The sequence below is a fragment of the Garra rufa genome, chromosome 14, assembly GCF_049309525.1.
Source record: "Garra rufa chromosome 14, GarRuf1.0, whole genome shotgun sequence".
NCBI lineage: Eukaryota > Metazoa > Chordata > Actinopteri > Cypriniformes > Cyprinidae > Garra > Garra rufa.
In genome coordinates this window covers 21,624,606-21,640,233 of record NC_133374.1, presented here as the reverse complement: position 1 = coordinate 21,640,233, position 15,628 = coordinate 21,624,606, and the positions used below count along the sequence as shown (strand labels likewise).

At 35.9% G+C, this 15,628-nt stretch overlaps 1 protein-coding gene across 1 annotated transcript in view; it reads left to right on the top strand.

Moving 5' to 3' along the window:
* Positions 1-15,628, top strand: part of grik4 (glutamate receptor, ionotropic, kainate 4) — a 514,994-nt gene that overhangs the window by 144,269 nt on the left and 355,097 nt on the right. Inside the window, exon 2 of the mRNA XM_073817307.1 lies at positions 14,968-15,120. The gene's annotated coding sequence lies outside the window, so the exon portion shown is untranslated. The remainder of the gene's footprint in view (positions 1-14,967; positions 15,121-15,628) is intronic.

Below are 15,628 nucleotides of genomic sequence, written 5' to 3'. Positions count from 1 at the left end.
AGATAACAGCACTTCCTTTTCTGAGACACTTCATTCTTATCATTTCCTGCTCCAGCTCTGTGATGAATCACTGTTTTTTCTGGTTAGAGGCTCGGCAAGCTAATTCCTCTTCCCCTGGCTCCAGACTAGAGGTCTTCACGGGTCCTAAAATCCGTACCCGAACCCGAATAGACCCGTAAATGTGATGGACGGAACCGACCCGGACCCGTATTTTATTTTAAAGTGGGACCCGAACCCGTGAAGACCCGAGAAATACCTTAAATGTACTAGTTGGACCCGAACCCGGACGGGAAGAGACAGACCCGACTGTACCCGATCGGCACATATTGCACATATTGCACAGCAAACTGCTATTAACTATAAATAAGTTGCAAATGGAAAAAAAAACCTTTTTGGCGTAACTACTGTTAGTAGCGTCGCATACAAACCTCCTTGCCAGTGCATTTACATGTTAGGCTGTTCTTCTCTCTTGCCGACAGAAAGACCCTTTTTAATCCACTATTCCAGCTAGTCACGGTCGGTGACGAATGACTAATGCAATACTTTTTTTCTCTAAGTCAAATTCGACCGTTGTGTTTACCCTTTTGAACTACAATAACGATACTGTTTGCAGATTGTAATAAAGACTCGGCGCAATTGTTTTATTTATTAATTAATTAAATTTTTTTTTTAAAGTCACAGAACAATGAATGCGGTAAACTTTACTGCGTGTGTCCTCAATAACAGTATCTTCTAAATGTTTAGAGCTCCACCTACGACACCTAGTGGTCATTTTATGAAACTTAAAGGAGGAATTCGCACGTATAGCACGAGACAGCTTGATAACGTAAATAGCTTATTCTGAAAAGAGTGTATTTTTTCCACCATATTTTCTATCATTACTGTGCTCTCTGAGCCGAGCCTGACCAAAAAATTTTAATATAACAAGATGGTTCTTCCATATTTTTATAAACGTAAAAAAGAATGCAATGTGTACTATGGCAGAGTAAAAGTCGCCAGCTCTGGTTGCCATAGAAACATTTCATGCATGCGCATTATTTCAATGCAGTGTAAACATCACAGACAACATTAATGTGACTGTTCATTTTCGATCTCATATTTTGTTGCTGATGTGAAATAAATAAATGTGCAAGCTGGGTTTTAGCTCTTTATAGTCAATTTGTCTGAGCTTTTTTTTTCACATCACTCATGAAGGAATCCATGATCACTGACCGTCCGCTTACGTTAACTCCTCCTGCGCTCTGCTTCTCGCGGCTGCGGTCACGCGACACGCGTGTTTTTTTATTTATTCATTCTTCTTTTTTTTATTTACCTCTCACACTTTTATTATTATAATTTTAGAAGTTGCAAGTTACAAAACACGTGCAAAGTGGTGACTGACAGTGGCTGGTGCGATGTTCTCCGATCGACTCGGGTATTACACACAAGTTAAACATACCCGGGACCCGAAGTAATAGATTTGGACCCGACCCGGACCCGGCTAACCATTTAAAATATAGACCCGAACCCGCACGGGTCCCGGGTCGGGTCTCGGGTCCTCGGGTCTCGGGTCCTCTGTGAAGAGCTCTACTCCAGACACTTCGGCCCTTCATTTTCTTTAGTTTTTGGTTCGTTTATGAGGAAATTTATTGTGCGTTTTAATGTAGATTTGCTCTCAGAGAGTGGCACAATTAATGCAGGTTCAAGGTCTATATCATTTATCATTAGATTTGATGAACCTGTTAGGACAAATCTATCTATTGTTCATTTGTTCATTCGTTCATTTGTTCTGTCGTTCTATTGTTTCTCATTTGTTCTGTCATTCTATCTATCTATCTATCTATCTATCTATCTATCTATCTATCTATCTATCTATCTATCTATCTATCTATCTATCTATCTATCTATCTATCTATCTATCTATCTATCTATCTAATCTATCTACCGTTCATTTGTTCGTTCTATCATTCTATCTATTGTATCTGTGCATTGTACTGAACAGTTTTTTTTTTTTTTGCATCATTAGGGTGATATTCAGGTAAAATTACAAAATGATTTTAACTACAATCAGTATTTCATGTCCACATATATATATTGTTTGGGCCAAATGGCCGTGTAATAAGTAGGATAATGTACAGTTACCTCATCATTACAGCAAATAAAAGCCCAGAAAGCTTGATCCTGATCACCCTGTCTGAATTTATTTGATGATAATGACAGACTGACTGTACATTATCCTTTACATATATTAGAGATGTCAGCAGCACTAGTCTTGAACCAACTGTTATTTTACCTAGAATCTTGGTGAAGGTCTATATACATAATGAAGGAGCACCAGACAGCGCAACAAGAAATTTAGCTCTAGCTGTGGTCCACAAAGGTCAAAATAAATGAGAAACATTGTGAAAAGATAATATATTGCAATCACAGGCAGGATCAGGTTTCATAGAGGACCCCTGAGTTAACTGAACACATTTTTTCTCATAACTTTTTAATACATTTTTGTGAATTCACTGTGATCTTTCCTATTGGGCAGAAGTAGTTCCATTCAAATGGGCCTATAGACAGAATAGGAATATAATTCTGTTGTTTTTCACTGACTGAGACATTTTATTTCACAATTCAATATGTCATGACAAGCTGCAGATGTCAGGTGAAGCGCTGTTCCAAATACTCCCAGCACGCAGCAAAATTAGGTGTGTACGCCCAGAAGTGCTGAGCTATTGCTTTTCGAAATTGATCTGCGCTAACTGGCCGGCCTCTCCATCTCTGCCTGTCTCTCTTTCTCTCCCTTCTCTGTTCCAATCAAACCAGTAGTTCATCAGACGGTCCCGGTCCGCGCCTTCCCGCCGTGACATCACCGTTTCCGATTCTCCTGGCGTGTTTGAGTTGATGACTGTGTTTGTGCATTGTAGCGTTCGCCTCTTTTTGTGTCAGGTAACACATTCAGTCACATCCACCTGGGGAGGACGACAGGCTTTAAGACGGCCCGTGAATTCTAATGGCTTTATCGGTCCCCTGCAGCTGGCTCTGGCTTTTTCCACCGTATGGTCTCCTCCCACAGCACATTGCATATGCCTCTTCAATTGGGGTCATGGCTCAGGCTGATAGTGAACTGTATTCCTTCCTAACTGGAGGGCTCCCTGCACCGGCGTTAATCTGGCAGCGTGCAGCAGATTGGCTGGTGGTCTCGCTGCGGCTCAGGATTCATTCCACTGGCTTATATTGTGTGATTCTATGAATTAACAATGAAGATTGATGACACCGCCACACAACAGTGACAATCAGTCCGGGCTTTGAATGTCACTCGGATTTTATATATTGTGCACATGCGGAGCGTGTGAGGTATTCAGGTGTGTAGGATACATATTGTGGAATTGAAGCTGAAAGCAAAATGGTTTTACCAAGTCATAGTTTTGTCTTATGTAAGAGTGGCATGCTATTGAATTTTTTTTTTTTTTGTATGTCTCACTTTGGATTTGGAGAGGAGACACACCTTGCAGAATCTGCAAAATGTTAATTATGTTACCAAAATAAGAGGGATCATATAAAATGCATGGTTTTATTTAGTAGTCACCTGAAAAAGATCATTGAATTTACAAAAAATGACCCCGTTCAAAAGTTTAAACACTTGATTTCTAATACTGTGTTGTTACCTGAATGATCCACAGCTGTTTTTTTTTTTTTTTTTTTTTTTTTTTAAGTGATAGTTGTTTATGAGTCCCTTGTTTGTCCTGAACAGTTAAACTACCCACTGTTCTTCAGAAAAGTTCCTCAGGTCCCACACATTTTTGAGATTTTCAGCATTTTTGTGTATTTAAACCCTTTCCAAAAGTGACTGTATGATTTTGAGATTAATTTTTTACACTGAGGACAACTGAGGGACTCAATTATTACTGCAATTATTACAGAAGGTTCAAACGCTCACTGATGCTTCAGAAGGAAAAAATAATGCATTAAGAGCCAGGTGTGTTAAATTTTGAATAGAATGAGGATGCATACATTTTTCTTATTTTGCCTAAATATCATATTTTTCCATTTAGTACTGCCCTTTAGAAGCTACAGAAGATACATGTTTCCCAAAAGACAAAATAAGTAAAAAATACCCTGATTTTCAAAAGTTTTCACCCCCGGCTCTTACTGCATCTGTTTTCCTTCTGGAGCATCAGTGAGCGTTTTGAGCATCCTCTGCTTTTAAAAGATGGATCTCAAAATCACTATGTAAACTATATGTAAATGTAGTTTATGTGAAATATCTTATTCAGGTCAGTACTAAATAAAAAATAACATGCATTTTGTATGACCCCTCTTATTTTGGTAAAAGAATTAACATTTTGCAGATTCTGCAAGGTGTATGAAAACTTTTGACTTCATTTGTATATATCAGTTTCTATTTATTAAAGCCAAGTATGAATCTTATCAAGTTAGTGATTTTAATCATTTTACATTTATTCCAAAATACTAACTCAAGGCATGAACCAATCACAATCGAACATAACCAGTCATATCGAGTCATATTGTGATGGAGGCATTGCTTCCTCTGATGTGACTTTCCCCCATTCATTCTCAATCACCCCCCACCAAACTCATCGCATGCTTTAGGGGATCTGTTAAAACTCAATGTGCTCATCAAGTTTGAAAACCTCTGATGTACACTGCTAGACCACAGCTTCCAATAATATTTCAATCAATTTTACACGCTGCAAATTTATGCAATTTTGTTGCTTTATTTTTCCCCACTTCTGTGAAAGTGTATACGTGTGTTGGAGAAAAAAAAAAACTTAATTGCCTGGGTAAAGTGAGATGTCACTACTGTTTTTGACAACTGTGAATGAGGCAAAATCAAAACATGCCAGCCGTGAGGCATAAACCGAAATGTTGAGCCCCAGCGGAGGTGTCTCCATGTTAAGCCCTGCTATAACAGTGTGAATGAACACCTGTGTCTGCTGGGAAACTCATTAGAAAGTGGAGTGTCTCTGGGATTACAGATGTAGCAATTATTTTTGACTGTGCATTCATTAGTATTACTGGTGGGCATTAAACATGCAAAGACATCGTTATAATGTATTTGCATTTTTATGTTACAACTGTGTCTGCAAAGAATCTTGTTTTTTCTTTGTTTGCTTATAGTGATATTCAGTAACTTTTGAAGGGTTTCCTGGTGGTTTTCAGAGGACTTTCCAAAGTAGAAAGATAGTAAAATCTAGAAACTGGCTTTTCATTCATATACACAACCAAAACAAAAACATCATGTATTAAATATATGCAAAGCGTGTTTGTACAAATGTATTAATAAGTTTCTTATGCTCATCAAGGCTGCATTTATTTGGTCAAAAATACGGGAAAAAAAAAATATATTTTGTGAAATATTATTGCAATTTAAAACTTTAACTTTTAATAAGGTATTCCTAAAATTTTCAGCATCATTACTCCAGTCTTCAGTGTCACATGATCCTTCAGAAATCATTCTAATATGCTGATTTATTATCAATGTTGGAAACAGTTGTGCTGCTTAATATTTTTTGTGACCTGTGATACTTTTTCAGGATTCTTTGATAAATATAAAATTAAAAAGAACAGTGTTTATTCAAAATATAATTTTTGTCTTACAATATACAATACTTTTCAAAAGTTTGAGGTCAGTGGATTCTTTCTTTTTAGAGAAATTAATATTTTTATTCAGCAAGGATGTGATAAATGAATAAAAACATTATACTTCTTTACTGTCACTTTTGACCAGTTTTCTAGTTTTGTGTGTTGGTGCTATGCAGCTGATGTTAATATTAAATACCAAAATGACTATTTAAGCAATAAGGTACGAGAGGCCGTGCTGTATCGTGAATAAATCACGGCTGAAGGGCGTTGTTAGGCAACCCCTTCAGCCGTGATTTATTCACGATACAGCACGGCCTCAAATACCTTATTGCTTTTATAAAATGGTTACCACACAATAAAAATATTAATATCAAAAATATATATTAATTTATATATATTAGGTTGTACGTTTTCATAAAGTAAAATCATTAACTGCCTTCCGCTGTAAAAAGTAGTCCCTAACTGCTAAAGCTTTGTTTACGTTGCTAAGGGTGGTTGCTAAGGAGGTTCAATGATACACAGAACGTTGAGTGAAGCGGTCGTAGCCGTGCTGTATCATGAATAAAACACAGCTGCTGACCAATCGTTTTATAAATGACTATAACCAATAACTACACTGCCGTTCAAAAGTTTGGGATCAGTAAGATTTTTAATGTTTTTTTTTTTTTTAAAGAATCCTCTTGTTCATTTACTTAATAAAAATACAGAAAAAACTGTAATATTCTGAAATATTATTACAGTTGAAAATAATTGTTTTCTATTTTGATATATTTTCAAATATAATTTATTCCTGTGATGCAAAGCTGATTTTTCATCAGCAATTACTCCAGTCTTCAGTGTCACATGATCCTTCAGAAATAATTCTAATATATAGTTTTATTACTTTTATTATCAATATTGTGCTGCTTAGTTTTTTTTTAACCTGTGACTCTTTTTTCAGGATTTTTTGATGAATAAAAAGTAAAAAAAAAACTTTTTTTCAAAATAGACAATAGAAGGCTTTGCTGTCACTTTTTATTAATTTAACACATCCCTACTGAATAAAAGTATTCATTTCTTTTTATAAAAAAGAAAGAATAAACATTTACTGACCACAAACTTTTTAAATGGTAGTTTATATTGTTACAAAAAAAGAAATAGTATTACAGGTTCCAAAAAAACAAAACAAAACACTGAATATTGGAGTAATGGTGCTGAAAAATAAGCTTTACAGTACGTCGCAGGAATAAATTACTTTGTAAAATATATTTACGTAGAAAACAGTTATTTTACATTGAAATAATATTTCACAATATTACTGTATAAGCATAAGAAATTTAAAAAGCAGTGTATAACCAATAGAAAAAAAAAACATGTTTTACAGTCATTCAAGTGGCATCATTAGAATATATGTGTCAAATATAGCCACGTCTAATTTTGTCTAATCAGAAATAGCTGATTTCACTGAGACAATGCTAATGCGTTCTGCATGTTTGATAAGGAACAGGCAAATGTGATCTGTTAGATTAACTTTAATCTGCTCTAAATCCCCTTCAAGTGGAACAACAGCATGAATACCAATGTATTATTCATCACGACAACAAGCCAGGGTTTTTCCCCCATTACAGCTATTACCTTAATTGCCTTCATACGCGTTTGCTTCTGGGGCCTAATGAACATATCTGTAAATTGAAAATGTTTGATTGGGGAAACAAAATGTTTACCCGTCAGACAGCCAGTGAATGACATGTTCTTCAGTAGATAATACAGCCCCACCGTCCCGCCCCTGAGATATCTCATGAGTGCCTCTGAAGCCCTTCAATCAGACCTCACATCCACAGAACCTGCCAAGAAGAATGAGAGCTGATTTCATCTCCAAACCTCAAAGACACTTTCCTTTCAAAGCAGCATTTATGCCTGTCAAAGTATATTCATAAGGCTTTCCTTCATTTAACAAGACCACTTGGGATCAAAACAGCCAATTGAATGGAAGCCATTTGATTTATGAAATGAAGTCTCTTCATTTACTAATCTGACTAAATGGACTAGCAAAGTAAACATCCCAAGTTATTCACTCTGGAGCCCCTGAATAAATTCTTGATGGTCCCACGCAGCCAGAAGGTGGGGTAGACTTGAATTTTCCTCCTTCTTGAATATATCACAGCTTCATTACTTCTATAGTGTTGTGTTATATGGTCTGTTTCCCCATCTTCCCACATTGCTGTCTCCTCTCCAGCCCCTCAGCCATTGGCATAACTTTTTATCTTATGTGAGTGCAGGGACAGTCGGGATGCTTCATTTACTCTGATGTGTTTCCGCTGGTGGTTCGCGGTATAGAGGATACTGAGATGAAGGGAGAAAGAGAGAGAGAGTCAGTCCCCAGTGCAGTTGTCTACATTGCTGAGTGGGAAGGTGGCACTGCGGGAGTACTGAGCACACAGTCAAACTGTGTCACTGTCTCACTCTTGCCTGGGGAAAAAGGACATGCTTTATGGCTTCAATCTCTTTAAACTGTTTTCATGTGTGAGAATTATCATTTGATGTATCGGATTGTGCGCGTGCTCTAAGAAACTTCTGCACCTCTGATCTTTTCGCAGTTACGTAAAGACAAATTAAAACTTTTTTAGCAGGAAATTTTTTGGGGGAGGGCAATTCTATTCGTCTTTGGAGACCTGACAAAATGTGAAAGATTAAAGACAGTACCTTTTTAGATTTTATACTAGTTTGTGTTTCAGTGTAGCGTAATATTAACAAATTGAACATTGAAGTACCTTGAAGTGCTATCTAATTATCATAATACATTAGTGGAGTGTTTTCATGGCACGTCAACAATTGGCCATATTGGCGGCACTAAACATGCCACTGATCCTAAAGAAAATTTTGCTGATTATTGCTGCTGGAACTGGTCAGTTATTGTCATGTTGGGCTGTACTCCCTGGTGAAAAAAACAGTTTTTTTCATTTTTTCATTTTTTCATTTTTTTATTGAGTACTAATATGAAATTTACTTTTTTAAATTATAGCCTGAACTAACTTTTTAATCTAGAAATTACATTTGTTTTCTGTAGTATTTCCTTCAGCACATAATCATTTTTTTTTTTTTATCAGTGGAGAATATTATAACACAATAAATACTAATTTTACAAATTGTCTGGTCAGATTCTGTATTTTTAGAGCAGCGAGTTGGATTGGATCAAAGTGTTCCATGACTGTTTAGTTATGTGGGCTTTAAAAGCTGTTACACAGTATAAATTTAGATATTCTGATTAATCAGGGATGTTAAATGTAAGAGTGCACTTACATAAGCTTGACTCTCCAGTTAGTCTAGTTTCTTATTATAACAGCTCACAAGGTGGGAGCTGTGAGGAATCCTCAGGTGGCTTAAATGTGAGCGTTAAATGACTGGGTCATCGTAAGGAGCACTTTTAATCCTCATCTGAGAGAGGGCAACATTAACATGCAGTGATGTTACATTAATGTTCATCTTGTAAATGACATTTACATTCTCATTTAGGGTAAAATTATGTGGCAATATTGCACAGAGGCATGTTTAGAATGCTAATGAATGTTGAGAACAAGTAACAAATTCATTTAGATTCACGAAAAGGTAAAACATCATCTTTAAAAGCAGATTTGAGGTCACATGTTGCACCTCACAACATAAAGTTAAATGGCAGACAGATAAAATATGCGCAGAGCTAGAAAATGTCATGCTGATGCAGTGGAGAGTGAAACAGATTAAGCAAGAACAATTTGAAAGCAAAAGCTACACATAAATAGTAAGGAAATGAAATGAAATATTAAATTGTACAATTACTCAGCTTTGCTTATATGCCAGAATTTCTCTGGATGCTAAATTTAAAGTGCTTTTTTTCTCCAGCATTGATTGTGGAAGGTCGTTTTGAGTTACAGAATTAATATATTTGTGGTTATGTAACAGCTCCATGTAAGTGAAAGTTTTAACAGACTTATGAAGTATTTGCATTGCTTGATTGCAGTACATGCCAGATCCTTTCAGGGCAATAATCCAATTTGTTTGTGCCAAGTATTTCAAAAGATAGTTCACCCAAAAATAAAAATCATGTCAGTGTTTACTCAGCTGCATGTTGTTCCAAACCTGTATGCTGAGGAATCTTTTTTTCAAGCTTGGAAAATAGCACTATGTTTTATGATACTTTACAGGTATTTGTGTGAAGAAAAGACTGAAATAAATAACATTTTTGCTGTATTTATTTATTTATTTATTTTTCTATATACAGTGCCCACTAATATTGGCACCCTTGGCAAATATAATCAAAGGTGGCTGTGAAAATAAATTTGCATTGTTTATCCTTTTGATCTTTCATTCAAAAAATTCACAAAATTCAATTCCCCACAATGGAAAGTGGGGGAAAAATCTCATTATGAAATAAATGTTTTTCTCTAGTTCGTGCCACAATTATTGGCACCCAATTATTGCAACGGCCTTGCAATGGATAACAGCTCTGAGTTTTCTTCTATAATGCCTGATGAGTTTGGAGAACACCTGACAAGAGATCAGAGACCATTCCTTCATACAGAATCTCTCCAGATCCTTTAGATTCCCAGCTCCATGTTGTTACTTCTCTTCTTCAGTTCACCCCATTCATTTTCTATAGAATTCAGGTCAGGGAGCTGGGAATGCCATGGCAGAAACTTCATTTTGTGCTTATTGACACACTTTTGTGTTGATTTTGATGTTTGTTTTGGATGATTGTCCAGACTGAAGATCCAGCCACAGCCCATTATACGATTTCTAACAGAAGCAGTCAGGTTTTAATTTTTTATCTTTTGGTATTTGATAGAATCCATGATGCCACGTATCTGAACAAGATGTCCAGGACCTCTGGCAGAAATGCAGGCCTGTAACATTAAAGATCTAGCAGTATATTTAACCAGTGGCTGTTTGATATTTTTTAGGTTTTCTGACCTCAAGACTCAACTAATCTCTGCAATTCTTTAGCTGTGATCCTTGAAGAGTCTTTGGCCATTTAAACTCTTCTCCTCACCATGCATTAGGAACATATACTGTAGATACACGTCCTCTTCCAGGCAGATTTGTAACACCTTTATTCAACCTGATCTCATGCCGAAAACGTACCTGTGGGAACTTTTTCGCAAGACATGAAATAAGTATCGCCATGTACGTTTTGTGACATATTCAATGTGAAATGTCTACTAAGTGGCACTAAAAGAGTGTTGTTTCTTTCCCCCGGAACAGATGAACGTACATATGGTACATTTTATGTGACATTGGTTTTGTATGTGTCATCATTGAGTGGCGCTATAACTCTAATGCTCCGTACCATTCCTTCATACAGAATCTCTCCAGATCCTTTAGATTCCCAGCTCCATGTTGTTACTTCTCTTCTTCAGTTCACCCCATTCATTTTCTATAGAGATCAGGTCAGGGAGATGGGACAGCCATGGCAGAAACTTCATTTTGTGCTTATTGACACATTTTTGTGTTGATTTTGATGTTTGTTTTGGATCATTGTCCAGATGGAAGATCCAACCACAACCCATTATAAGATTTCTAACAGAGGCAGTCAGGTTTTAATTTTTTAGATCTGTTGGTATTTGATAGAATCCATGATGCCACGTATCTGAACAAGATGTCCAGGATCTCTGGCAGAAAAGCAGGCCCGTAACATTAAAGATCTAGCAGTATATTTAACCCCGTGACTGTTTGATATTTTTTAGGCTTTCTGACCTCAAGATCTCTGCAATTCACTAGCTGTGATCTTTGAAGAGTCTTTGGCCATTTAAACTCTCCTCCTCACCATGCATTAGGACTATATAGATACACGTCCTCTTCCAGGCAGATTTGTAACATCTTTATTCAACCTGATCTCAGGACGAAAACGTACCTGTGGGAACTTTTTCGCAAGACATAAAATAAGTACCACCATGTACGTTTTGTGCCATATTCAATGTAAAATGTCTACTAAGTGGCACTAAGTGTTTTTTTTCTCTCCCCGGAACAGGTGAACGTACATATGGTACATTTTATGTGACGTTGGACGTATGTGTCACTGTTGAGTGGCGCTATAACTCTAATGCTCTGTTATGTTTTAAAATAACGTACCATTTGCACTACACCTAAACCTACCAAATAGTATGAACAAAAGTGAATGTGACATAAAAATGCAATCTTTCAGCTCTTTCCTTGTGAGTCATGTTTTTCACAGGATTCGTATCCAAGGATTCTGCATCCGAAGTCCATTTCTGTGCCGTTGAGCTACCGAGCGAGGTTGTTACATCCAAAAAGCTAAACATATGGAGCTGTAATCATAACTGTGTACGAAAACCATTACAAGTTCTCAGTGTTTTGCCACCTGTAATGTTCATTTCAGTTGGAATCTGCAGTGATATATACTTATTGGTTTGTATTTCGTGTCTTGCGAAAAAGTTCCCACGAGTATGTTTTTGTCATGAGTTCAGGTAGTCTTTATTAAGGTATTAATTATTCTCCTGATGGTGTAAATGGGGATTTTCAATGCTTTAGCTCTTTTCCTACAGCCACTTTCTATTTTGTCAGGTTTAACAATCTTGTTTTGCACACCAGAACTATATTCTGTGGTTTTTCTCATTGTGATGGATGATTAAAGGAATTTGTCCTTTGTTTTCCTCATAGTGTATTTATAATGCTGTAGAACAGGAAGCCAAGGCTGAATAATTTCATGTTCCTAGTCACCCTAGTGTGATAAAATAATAATAATAATAATAATAATAATAATAATAATAATAAAAATATGAATGGAAGTATACTTCAGAGATATTTTACTCCTAGAAATTTCTAGGAGTGCCAATAATTGTGGCCTATATGCATTGGAGAAAAACATTTATTTCATATTGTGATTTTCCCCTCACTATCAGTTGTTTTTCTTCAATGAAATGTTAGAATTTTGTGCATTTTTTGAACGAAAGATCAAAAAGATAAATGATGCAGATTTATTTTCACAGCCGCCTTTGCGCATATTTACCAAGAATGCCAATAATGCCAATATTAGTGGAGGGCACTGTGTCTGCATTTTTATGACTTATTTTATAAATAATTTTGGAAGTAACCTTTATATAACTTATGTATCATTTATTATTAATTCATATGGGTTTGATGGAATTTTACGGTGCTTTTTCAGCAAAAGTTCAGCAAAAAAAAAAAAAAAAACCTTGAGAAGAAAAGTTTGAAATATTGAAGATAAGTCTTTTATGCTCTCAAAGGCTGCATTTAGTTAAAACATCAATATTGTGAAATATTTCAATTTAAAATAACTTAATAAACTGAAAACTGTGTTTGCTGCTTAATATTTTTAAGCAGCATTTTTTCAAGATTCTTTGATGAATAGAAAGTTCAATGAATATCATTTTGTTTTTTATAGATTTTTGTTGTAAAATTATAAATCTCTCATCAATTGTGTCATCAATTATGTATCTGTGCTGAATAAAAATATGTATATAAAATACATCTGTGACCCTGGACCACAAAACCAGTCATAGGTTTTTTGAAATTGTGGTTTATACATCATTTAAAAGCAGAATAAATAGGCATTCCATTAATGTATGGCTTGTTAGGATAGGACAATATGTGCTCGAGATACTATTTGAACTATTTGAAAGTCTAGAATCAAATCAAAATATTCAGAAAATCACCTCTGAAGTTGTCCAAAAGTTCTTAGTAATGCATATTACTAATCAAAAATAACGTTTTGATATATTCATGGTAGGACATGTATAAAATATCTTAATGGAACATGATCTTTACTTAATATCTTAATGATTTTTGGCATAAATGAAAAATGAATAATTTTGATGTTGATGTTTTATAATATCAATTTGCAGTTGACTCCCAATTATGCAATTGCTTTGCTTTACTGTTGTTGTTTTTATTTGCCAGTTGTATTTGCTGTCCTGTAGCATCTACTTATTATTTGTCTTCTCTTGAAATCAAATAACTCATGATGCATTTCTGCATTAATAGAAAGAAAGTAATAACAAAATAAACAAAGTTCCAAGTGCCCAACTAAAGGGAACACTAATCACTATAATGGTAAGTTATTATTATTATTTTTTAAATTAACATCAATTTATGAAGTTAGCTTGATGTTCTCTTAAATATTTCAGTTGTATTGAAAGTTCAGCATTCAAGATGACTTTGGGAAACTAGTGAAAGAAAGATAACTGCAGACATGGAGGAAAAAGTCTATTAAGAATTGCCCCACCTCAAAAATCTTTCTTTTCATCTTCTTCTGTTGTTATTTTGCACATTACCAACATATTAGTGCACTGCTGCCTCTCGCTGGTTTATTAATGTTGTTGGTTCCTTTGTGGCTACTTGAATATTTTAAGTAAGCTCTACTCAAAGCTGTAAGTAAATTGTTTTACTTGCCTTGAAAGTAGCTGTAACTTAATAAAACCTAGTAAGTTTAGCAACTAAGTAAAGATAACTAACCATATCTAAGTAAGGTAAACTATTGGATTTTACAGTGATATTAAGTAGCAAAATGTTTCTCAACTTAAAATGAGAAATGCTTCTTGAGCTCCAAATCAGCATATTGGAATGGTCATATACATAAATTACATTATAACATATATTAAATTATAAAACAGGTATTTTACATTTTTATATCAATTCACAATAATAATGCTTTACTGTATTTCTGATCAAATAGCTGCATCTTTGGTAAGCCTAAAATACTTCTTTCACGAACATAACAGTTTTCCAAACGTATTATTATTCAAACGTTTCGAACGGTAGTGTATGGTTTTAAAACAACATGCAGAACAATAAATATTGACATTTTAAAGGAAACCTAGTATGCCCCTTTTTACAATATGTAAAATAAGGTGTCCCTAGAATGTGTCTGTGAAGTGTCAGCTCAAAATACCCCACAGCTCATTTATTATATCATTTAGCCTATTTTGACTGGAAGCAGAAGCACACAGTTTTCGTGCATGGCTCTTCAAATGCAAATGAGCTGCTGCTCCCCGCCCCCTTTTCCAGATCAGGGCTGTGCCTTTACAGATCGTACCTCAAATACTCTGCCAGAAAAAAACGTCATTGGTTTTGATTATCATGTTTATCATGCTGAAATCATGGGTTTTAGTCACGACATGCGAGTACTAAACTAAGTTCTCTTTCATGTCTTATTGCGCTTAAACTTTCAAATACAAACAAGTTTATGTTAAAAAAAAACACAGGAGCCAGAAAAACAGTAAGTTATGTCTGGAAAGGTAAACAGCTGGGAAATAAATCACATGTTTATATTGGATCTGTGTGGCAGCAGCGTAATATACAGTAAAAGTCAGATTTTCATGATTTCTCGCCTTTCATATCTGTATGTAGATACTTTAGATGCATTGGTATATACACCTTACTCCCAGTCTCTTCCAACAGGTTGGTTTCCTAGCGTTTCACACGGTGGGTTTAGGAGGCGAGTGGACGGGACTCTGATGTGGAGTGCCGCTCCGGTGCTGAGTGCCCACTACTAGACAAGCAACTTCCTGCGCCTCAAGATGGATTAGAGCTTCACGCCTCCGGAGATCAAAGGTATGAGATGTATAGTAATGAGCTTCCACTTCACTCCTTCCAATCAGAGCGCCACAAGCCTGCCGTAGCGCATAGTGTTTGTCTTGAATGCACCGTGGATGGCTATTACTGTCCGTTAAATATTTATGAATGTGCCGGAGAGGTGAAGGAGTGTTTGATGTGCTTAATTGTACTGCAGACATTACATTTTTCAAGGCTCGGAAACAATGATGGACTGCAAACAGCGCTTGTCCGCTTCAGCACTTTGCTTTTTGTTTGGAAACCTGCCATGTTGTGCACACAGAGCCATATGAGCTGGCCAGAATTATTGTGATTATAAATGTAGCACAGATTTATAGCTGGAGGTGAAAGCACGGACGAAGAAGAGAGAGGAGAACAATGCTGCCTTGAGTCACAAAGTTCTCCAGTAACCATGGCAGCCGGTTTTTGACATGCATATTGTCACGACCACACACAAAGGGAGAAGGTGAGTATCTTTCAAGGTATTTATTAACAAACGTGCACAGTT